Below are 11,151 nucleotides of genomic sequence, written 5' to 3'. Positions count from 1 at the left end.
TGAGACAACCGCCGTGGTGATGTCACCAACACTTATTGGCATATGGCGCCTGTTCTTGTTGTTGGCAATAGTGGTGGTGGCTGATGATTGTGCTGTTAGTAGTGAGAGTGGTAGTGATAGTGGTGATGGTGGTGCCACTCATAATGTTTTGATGTGGATGGTGATCTGGATGCTGGTGATGATATGGATATGGTGATAGTATGATGGTGATGATGAAGGTTGCATTGTGGTAATAGCATTGGTTAGTATGATCCTGATAATGACCAGGCTATATATACGTACGCCAGACAAGACAGGCTTTACGTACGTATGCCAGCCTGAACACAATATACATACGTACGCCAGGATGAACAGTCTATACATACTCATTGTTTTTTTCGGTAAAGTCACATATGTAGAAATACAATAAAATTATATTATCATATTATTTATTGTATTTCTACATACGTGACTTTACCGAAAAAAACCAATGAGTAATTTTATGCAGTCACGAAAGCTGTAATACTTTATTAGGCTATACATCCATAGACTTTCCTGAGCTGCCTATACGCACATACGCCAGAATGAACAATATACGTATGTACACCAGCATGAATAGGATATATGTACGCCATCTTGAACGGCTATGCTTTTGCCAGTATCAACGGCTATATGCACCCTAGTCCACGCCATTGCTGTTTGATGCAAGACAGAGGGGGAGTGCTGGCTTGTTGTAACGTTGTGCTGTTTCTGTGAGATGGTGTTGTTGCTGTGACGTGGTTTTGCCGTGATGTTGCATTGCTCTGGCGTTGTGTTGTGACGTGTGTCGCTGCTCTAACATGTTGACATCGCCGTTGCCGACGCAGGGAGCTGCAGGGCGTGCTCGCGTGCTGCAATCCGGTGCCGCCCCTCGTGAGGCAGAACGCCAATGAGCTGTGGCAGCTCATCAAGCAGGCACGCCTCGTCCCGCTCATCAAGGTGAGCGCAGAAGCGGAGGCGGCTCGGTGGAGCAGCGAGGGGTTCATAATGGACGGCCAGGGTTGAGATACGGATGAAGGATAGATAGGGCAAGAGAGTCGGAGAACGAGAACAGAGACAAAAGAGAGTGGGAGACAGAGACTGAAAGTTATAGGGAGAGAGGGATAGCGAGTGGTCAGAGGCAGAATGTTCATAAATAAATATAATAAAACATTTAATATAATCTTGATTTGAAGCTTTCGTGACTGCAGGAATCCATACTCTTTGGTTCTTTCGGTAAAGCCACGTAGGTATCAAAATAATAGATCACGACGTTTCGATCGCAACACAAGTAATCGTCATCAGGTGGGACAACCACACCAACTGCTGAAGACAGCAGTGGGACAACCTCACCAACTGCTGAAGACAGCAGTTGGTGTGGTTGTCCCACCTGATGACGATTGCTTGTGTTGCGATCGAAACGTCGTGATCTATTGTTTTTCTACCTACCTGACTTTACCGAAAGAACCAAAGAGTATGGATTTAATATAGGTGGTGACTGGGTGGCTCCTGGGGCCAATACTGGGTCAAACACAATGATCCGGCACTGCTTCAATAATATTTTTTTTTAACTTGTGACACTGCACATTATTCGCTCACTCGAAGCGAGAGAACGACTCAGAGGCGTGAGGAGGAACCACAGACGAGCGGGAAAGGCTACCAGGAGGTGAGCCTGTGCCAAATTTCCCCCCAAACTTTGTGGTCGTCTATATATGAAGGTGTTATCAACCAATTAATGAGTGTTTACATATGGGAGGGAACCGGAGTTCCTGGAGAAAACCCACACATGCGAGGAGGCAACAGTCAATCCCATACAGAACGAATAGATGAAGTCAACCTTTGCTGTACCCCCTTCTAGCAGGCCATGCTATGACACCTGAAAAGCAATGGGAAGGGAGTTTAACAACATTTGTGTGATCCACCCACCCTTGTTGCCTCCATAGTGCTGGGTTACAGGACTTTGCCACCAACACCACCCGGCTAAGATCCTAGGTTTTGGATCTTGGGAGTTTCAGCCACCCGTGGTTAAACGACGTTCACAAATGTAGCGAGTTGATGGTCACAACTAGGCACAAGTGACTGCAAAAATAATGACTCGTTGCAGTAAAGGTTGCGTTTGTTTAATAATCTTTGCTGCTGTTCCCGCAGAGCGAAACGCCCATCAAGGCTCCATCGAGAATATTCATCACCCGGACAGAGGTGACCAGAGACCAAAACTCATCACACAAATTCCCTCTTTACTTGCGATTATCAACTCTACATCTCATTTTCTCATTCGGCACAGAACTCTCATTTGTGGTTCTTTTTTTAAATTCCACGTCCCCAAACCGTCGTGACAATGAGGAGCTCAGTTCATGTCCGTCCTTAGAGTGTGAATAATGTTCCGATTGTTGTGTAGGTTGACACCCCTGTGTGATTGTTGGTTCATGGCCTGACCCTGAAAGTACATTCTAGATGTTTCAATCCCCCAAAGGTGACATTAATGGTATCATTTGTATGCCCACCCTAGTGTGGCACTGATTGTTCAATCAATTTTCTTCTGTGTTTTGACAGCGATTGGAAAATCCTCTCTTCTGTCCTCACGATGGCTTATCATTGGACGACAGGCAGCCAATCACAAGGCACGGTACTGAAGGTAGCTCACACTTAGTTGTGCTGGTTATATCGGCAAAGCTCATGATATGGATTATATTTTTTTATTCGTGACAGTGATGTGTACACCTAGCCTGTCACGAGTAGATTTCATTATATTGACATGAAAAAAATACTGTGCTGTTTTTTAATATCACACTCATAATTTGAGTAGTAATCATACAAATAATTGCCATGTTCTGTGTACAAATTAAACATAATTTAGTGACATAACAAATAATGTCCTGACTGCATTTACAGTGGGGCACAAGCAAAAATAACAAAATACTTTTCAGTAACATTGTCCTAAAAGTAAAACTTACATAATAGGTGATTTTTAAGCAATGACCCTTCTTTGGCTGCTGCGTGTATGTGCGTATTATTTATTTCACTATCTTTGTGTCTATGTCTGTGTTCAATTGCGTGCATTTCCATTCATATGTGTGTGTATTCATTCCTGTGTCTCTGTTAACGTGTCTTTATTTGCCTGTCTGCATGCGTATGTCTTGTGTGTCAGCGGTTGCAACAGGTGTGTGGCCCTGTATATTATTGCGCGTGTGTGGGTGTGTGTGTTCACGTGTGTGTTCTTCAGTCTGTATCTCTGTGCATCTTCTGTGCTAGCGTATGTCTGTATGTCACTAGAGAACGGTTGTGCAGTGTTAGTGTGTAGTGGCACGACCCTGATGGCCTAAGTTCCATTCCCGGTCACGACGAACAGCAGTAGTTTAGCTGGTTAGCGTGCTGCACTATTAACCTGGCAACCCAAGTTCGATTGCTGCTTATGGCCAACACCGGTGACGAATATCTAAACCGGTCCTGGGGCTCCCTTAGATGAATTCAGCCTTAAATGAGTACTCGGTGCGTGTAAAGCATCAGCACTGGGGAGACAAAGGTGGCTGGGTGTAGTGTTGGTCCTCCTATCCCCTTCGTGTTCTGTGCTGACCTTCGTAGATGCTCGCTAACAGCACTTGCCCTGATAGTCTTTTCAAGGCTATATTGAGGATCTTTGACTTTTGTCTTTGTGTGGTGCAGTGGAGGGAGCACGGAGGGCGGTGCCTGCCACGCGCCCGGTCCTCACCCTGATTGACGTGAGCCCACCATCCTCACACGACCACAACCAACCCATGTCTCATCTCCCACACCGCTGGCGAAAGCACTGTGTGTGTGATCTCGTGTGCTGTAGCTTTCTGTACCGTGCTGTATTTGCTGTGTTAGCCATCATGTGCTGGGGCGTTCTGTGCGTTCTCTTGTGTGTTGTCACATTCTGAGCTGTGCTGAAATTGCTGTCATGTTGTTGTAGTGCGCTGCGATGTGCTGTAGTGCTCTGCGCTCTGCTGTGGTGTGCAGGACAGCGAAGAGCAGCAGAACGAGGCTCGCACTGCTCAGAGCTCCACGTCCCAGATGAAGGCAGCGTGTGTCCTGCAGACGTTCGTCAACCCCTTTGGCATGGTGAGACATGGGGAGACAGGGACATGTGGAGGCACAGGGGTAGTTGAGTGCCAAGGAGATACATGGACTTTGAGAAACGGGAATTACAAGGACACCAAGACAATGCAGCGATACAAGCGACTTAGGGACGTGGGGAACACACAGGAGGCATGGTAAATGAGAGACAGATAGGAGGCATAGAGACACAATATTAGCACAGGGTCACACGTGACACGGGGTCACTTAGGATTTGGATAAAACGGTCTTCATTGACGCAGAAATTCTGGAAACATGAAGACGTGGGGACTTGAGGAAGTGATTGAAAATAAAATAGGACATGCACAGGGTCGTTTGTTTGTTTCCTTGCGCGTGTGTGCTAGTTCGCTTGTGCATCTGTTCATGTGCTTGTGCTTGCAGTATCTACCATCCAGTGATGGGAAATCTCTGCCATTTCAAGAAAAGAAATTGGATCCCAACTCAAAAGTGTTTGAGGTAACACGTGGATGTTGTGTGCTAACATCTTGCTCACATCATCATCTCCATCATCATTATCTCCATCATTCCATTTCACAAACCACTTGTGCACACGTGCGGATGGGTTCTGAGTGAGGAATTTTAGTGGTTTGGTGATTGTGGTTATTTGAGTGCATGTTTGAGCAGATGAGTGGGTGAATGAATGGTTGAGTGAGTGCTTGGGTAGGTGAGAGAGTGTAGTTGAGTGCATGAGTGGTTGGATCGTTGAACGAGTACCTGAGTGGCTGAGTAAGTGAATGAGTGTTTAAGTTGTTGACTGAGTGAGTGATGAGAACCCGTTGAGTGCTATCTCACCCGTCTCTGTAGATCTGTAGTCGCTGGAAACTGATGAAAGCGCCAGAGAAACCAAAGAAGAGCTCTGCACAGCCTGCAAAAGCCAAACACGGTGAAGGCACACACACACACACCATGAACACAGAGACATGCACTAATCCAGCAGTCGCAAAACACTTGCATGTGCACACACACACACACATGCAGACACGTACAGAAGTCAAGGCGTTGCTCACAAACACGACAAAAAGAAAAATCGTATCACCTTTAACAGACTTGGGGCAAGTGCTGTTAGCAAGCATCTCTGAAGATCCAGGATTACACGAGGGGTGGGTAGTCAACACCAGGCTCGGCTGCCTTTGTTTCCCCAGCACTGATGATTACACATCGTGCCCGGTACTCATTTAAGGCTCCGTCGACCTCGGGGAGACCCAGGACTTGATCAAATATTTGCCATTGCTGTTGATCGGAAGCGGGAATTGAAATCAGGTCTCACTGGGTTTGCAGTGCATTAACCAGCACACTACTGCACGCACGCGCCATGAGTGACGGATCCCCGTGTCTGCAGCGGAGAAGAAGATGAAGGTGGAGCGCCCTCAAGAGGAGCCGGTCGCCGTACCGACTGTGCGAGAGCAGAAACAGGTGCGCCCCGCTCACTCGCGCTCCGGCGTTTCCACGGCCAATGGGGGAACTGGGAACCTAGATTTGAAGCTTTCGTGACTGCAAGGATCCATACTCTTTGGTTCTATTCGGTAAAGTCACGTAGGTAAAAAATTAAACAACAAAAAACTCGACGTTTCGACCGCTTGTGTTGTGGCCGAAACGTCGTGATTTTTGTTGTTTTATTTTTTACCTACGTGACTTTACCGAATAGAACCAAAGAGTATGAACTGGGAACCTGTTGCAGGACCTGCACCCCCGGGCCTTGCGTTTGTGACTGGGCTTCGTGGGACCCGGCCCCTCCTGGTGCCCTTAAGTCCCCACCCACCCACCCCCTCCCCACTCACTGCTGCCCTTTCCCATTCCATCTGAACACCAGCCTGTGTTGGGGTAGACATTGCTTACAAAATTGCATACGAATTCAGATGCGTTATTCTTGTGAACATTCTGCATGTGTTTCAGCGAATTACGTCGTGGCGTGCAAATTTTTGCCGTCAATAAAGTGGGCATCGGTGCGCATCACAGCGGAATGGGAATGGTACATGGGCATAGAGCAATAAAAATGTAAAAAGAAACCCGTCGCGAACTCGGCGGCTTACACCGACTGAGCAAAATAAATTGCAACCGCATGAAAAATAAAGTGCACAGGGAATCGCATAAGAAAGGTAAGGAGTAAATAATAATGAAATAAACTGTTTTTTCTTTCCCTGGTGCGCTGGTGATAACTCGACGAGGGTTAACGAATCGATACCCTATCCTGTGACTCGTGACTTGATGCTGGTAGCATCGTGGGGATAACATTGGGGGAAAAGACAAAAATCCGACACAAACCAGAATACCTCCCCACTGCCGCTCTCCCCTCCCCACCCCCTCCCACTGTGTTGCCTTCATTCTCTCTCATTCGGCCTCTCCCTTACCCCTTTCCATGGGCAGGGTGCCACACGTAGAGAGGCACCGGGGGCAGCCGAGGTCACGGAGGTCGGAGGGAAAAGGCAGCGCGCGGACACGGACTCATTGCCAGCGCCACCACTCGTGCCAGATGACTTCACCCCCCATGAGTACACGGAGGCCGACGCTCACATCTTCACAGGTACACACACATCTTCACAAGTGCATACGTGCACATCCACATCTTCACAGGTACACAGACACGCGCACATGTACATCATTGTGGGAAAAACGCACATCTTCACAGATACGCACACACACACATCTTCACAGGTAAGGTCAATGTGTGAGGGTGGTTATGTGAAGGTCAATGTGAGCGAGTTTGAGTGGGCGAGTGAGCGAGTTGTTCCCTGTTCCAGCCGGGTGCTCTCGAGGAAGAGATCAGAACAGACACACGACTCGGCAGGACAAGGTGCGTACGTACTTAACATCACCGCTATCATCATCGTCGCCATCATAACCACCACTACCATTGTCATCACACCATCACCACCCCTAATATTACAGTTTTATCACCATCACCACTACCATCAACACCATTACAGCTACCATCATCACCATCATGACCATCACTGCTACCAACATCACTATCATAACTCCCATATTCATCACCATCATCACCACTATCATTGTCATCACCATCACCATCAATAACACAACCATCACCCCTACAACTAAAGTATTATCTCCACTACTTTTAACACCATCACCGCTACCATGATCACTGTCATAACCACCATATTCATCACCATCACCGTTACCGTCACCATCAACACCATTACCATCATCTCTGTAACCAGTGTTGCCTTCACCTTTAACGTCATTAACACCATCATTAATGCCGTCACCACCATCATAACCACATTCATTGGTACCACTGTCAACATCATCTTCATTCCCACCACCATTACCACGATACACGTCGTGTAGTGCATTGCGCAGTGTGTTGAATCTTTGTGCTCCGCGTGCTTTTTGTGTCGTGTGCGTGGTGTCTGTTGTGCGCATGAATGCACATTGTGTGGTGTGTGTTTGATGTTGAGTACACATTTGCGTGTATTCGTTGTGTGTTTGTGCAGCATAAGTTGTGCGGGCGGGGGCAAGGTGGTCGTACAGTCTTCAGAGGATCGGCACGGGGCATGACGTACATGCAGGGACACAGTGGCCGGTTGGAGATCCCTCTCCCATCACCTACGTCGCCCTACGTGCATTCACGTGTCTTTTGTGTCCGCGTCGGACCTTGCATATCTAAATGTTTACCCCACGTGTCCTTGTGTGTCCCTGTGGGTCGCCGCATGTCTAAATGTGTACCCACACGTCTCTGTAATGTCCCACCTTCTCTCGGTTAGTTCCCCGCATGTCCCCATGTCCCTCCGTGTCACTACGCATGCTGCGTCTTCCTTTAGATCATAGATCACGGTTCCGTGCATTTTCACGTGTGTTCCTGTGTATACGTATGCCTTTGTGTCTGCACATGCATCTGCTTGCCTTTGTGTGTCTCAGTGTCAACGGTGTCAACAGTGTTGCTTTGTGTCAGTGGTACTTCGTGTCTGCTTGTGTCTTCACGTGCCCCCCTGTAGCATTGTTACCGTGCGTGTCGGTGTGTCACCGATGCGTTATAGCACATGTCATCACACAGGGTTCTCCCACTGGCACATCTGGCCCGTGAAGGCTTTTGTAGTGGCCTGCCGAGGTATAAATACAGGTTTCCCTCACTTTATGCGGTGGATACGTTCCAAAAAAAAGGGCACACAAAGTAAAACCGCACAAGACAGCGTCCTGCCGAGTAGTATATACGTACACATGCAATGTTGTGTCACATCTGACCGCAAAGTGGCATATAGAGTGAGTTCAAAAGACATGTAGCGAATTTTGTGGAGAAATAGGTAAGTCGCATATACGTGAAATCGCACAAACCAAACCTGAATCAACTGTGGAAACCTGTAGATACAGGTTAGTGAGATGAAAAGTGATATGCAAGAGATAGGGATGAGAGTTGGAGACAAACTATGGTGATTAGCTGTCACATAGCTGACATGACGTAAATAAGTCATGTGACGTAACATGTACGCGTGGCACGTGATATTACATCGCTAACTTTTTGTAGCCCGCCAGATAATATTTCTGAAGAACCATTCGTTTTCATGTGCCTCTGTGCCAAGCACATGTCTGCATATCTCCATGTGGGTGATTTTGTGTTCCATAATCTCAAAATGCACCTAGCCTGGCACAGCTGCTACGGTCACATCACTCAATGGCGGCTGTTCTCTTAATTTATTCACTGGTCACTATCTGTGTCCTCAAATCCTGATGCTTGCATTTCCATGTGTGTGTGTCCCTCCACATCTTAAAAATAATAATATTCTGCATGTATTTAGCATCTTGCATGAAAATTCCATCTATAAACGTGGTAGAATTTGTAACACATGCAGTTTTCGCGTGGAGGCATGATAATACACAGACAAGCGGGGTAAATAGCCAGAACCAGTGCCAACAATTGCTCAAGCTCTGTGGTCCTATATTGAGCGGCCGGCATGTGGGTCGGGAGTGTTCCACTTTTCATCCCAGTGCGACCCGCGGTTGCTCACTTCTCCGTGATGCAGGGGAGGCTTCCGGCAGGCGTGGCCGAAAAAATGAAGATGTAAAGAGAGGCGGTGAGAGTCCTGGAGGGGAGTGAACTGGCATTGGTGCAGGGCGGACAACAAACGTCTCCCATTGATACGAGGCGACATCAACAACAAACGCAATTAACAGCAACATCCAGGATCAACTGGCGAATTCGAACAACACGCAGTTAACAGCAACACCGAGTCAACTGGAGTATCTAACAATACATGGGAGTTGATAGCGACATCTGTTCGGCCAGTAAATTCTAACAACACAGTTCACAGCAACTCCTAAAGTCTACCAGAGTACAAATAAGACGCGTAGTTTATACCAACTGCTCGAGTCACACAGGGTCTCCTGTAACTGCGACGTTAACAACACACGGATACAAGTACCCTGTGTGGCCAGTAACACCCAGACTCAACGGCAACACCCCAAAACACACCCAGTGTCACCAACATCATCTCACATTATCATTAACAGCTGATAATACCAGCTACAGCTAGCTACATTGAGCATCACCAGCAAAATGAGTGATAAACCAGCTTTAATACTTTCCATCAAATAATGAGAAACTCATGTCCTGCGCGTGTAAATAATAAGTTTTCACACGTGCAATGCCCATGCACTCTAACAGAATCACATGAACATAGATGTTAGCACTCACATGTGCACACATAAGCGCAAGCTTTTTTGATAACCCTGCACCCCCTGCATTACCAGTTTAATGACTTGTTCCCACATGGATGTTGTGGTGCTGACAAGTAGACCGCAAAGAAATGATGTAAAAATAAATTTGGTTTCACGTTTTTAAGCCTTCTCTCCTGCAGGAGGGACTTTGTCAAACGTGTCTTTTGTCGCTGTGTGTGTAGGTGTTTAAGGTGGGGAGTGGTAATGAATGTTGAACTTTTTTCTTCATGCTTTTGGAGTCCCTGACTGCTCACAATCATTATGCTGATGATCTAGTGATTGCTGTTCACTTAGAAGAAGTTGGAAGCGCTGCTGCTAGACCTGGAGCGTGCTATAAACTTACCATCAGCCCCACCAAAACTAAGCACCTGGCTGGGTATTTTGTGCCATCAAACACTCCACCCCCTCAACTCCCGATTGGTGATGGGGCAGTTGTCGAGAGAGTGGAGAGTTTTCCATACCTGGGCAGTGTGCTTATGACCAGCTCCGATTTGATAGCAAAGTCTCACTCCGAATCAGTCGAGTGGCATCTGTTCATCGGCTGGGTAAAGCTGTGTGGAAGCTTCCTGGTCTGTTGCTCCACATGAAGCCTCGGGTATTCACGGCCACCGTCATGCCCTGTATTCTTGCGGAAAAGCGGACCCCCCCCCCCCCCAATGGAACATCTTCGCCAGTAAGACACATTCAGGCTGGCATGCCTACGATCCATCCTGGGTTTAGCCAGGCTGGATTGTGTGAGGACCTCACAAATCCTTGAAAGAGCTCGACAAAGTTAATCGGTGAGCTCCGGCAGGCAAGGCTGCGTTGGCTGGGTTATAGAGCCTGCATGTACAGCCACCGCATGCCTAAATAGCTTTTGTTTAGCCAGATAGAGGGGGCCAAATGGACGTGGCAGGGGCTCGAGAAGAGATGTAATCATGTGGTACAAGAGGATGTAGAGCTAAGTGTGCTTTCCGATGACTGGTACCAGCGGTGTCAAGATCGGCCTCTGTGGAGGAGGCTTGTGAAGGACGCTACTGGGTAGTTGGAGGCAGTCGCCCTTCAGCATGAACGGAGGGCTATGGAGCGACGCTCACAAACCCGAGCAAGCGCCAGGTGGCTAAACATAGTAGGTGGGCACAGTTGGGTGCACAGGTGGTGCAATCGGCCAGTCGCCTCACTTTAAAGTGCACTTCGCCTGGCATAATCACCGTGGTGATGTCACCGCCACGGAGTGACGAATGGAGGTTGTTGTTGAACTTATTTCGCACCGTCTGCATTCAACCGTGCTAATTGGAGATGCGGGGGAAGGACAAACTAAACACAATTTTTTTATAAGTTAGTTTTTAATCTAGATTTAAAAGTGCATATCACCAGTGGTTTCCTAATATCGTAAAGAAAGCATTT

Source organism: Petromyzon marinus, chromosome 46 (assembly GCF_048934315.1).
Source record: "Petromyzon marinus isolate PM22_M1 ecotype Great Lakes invasive population chromosome 46, UKy_Petmar_22M1.pri1.0, whole genome shotgun sequence".
Lineage (NCBI taxonomy): Eukaryota > Metazoa > Chordata > Hyperoartia > Petromyzontiformes > Petromyzontidae > Petromyzon > Petromyzon marinus.
The sequence above is the reverse complement of the archived record's forward strand: the minus strand, read 5'-3'. Positions refer to the sequence as shown.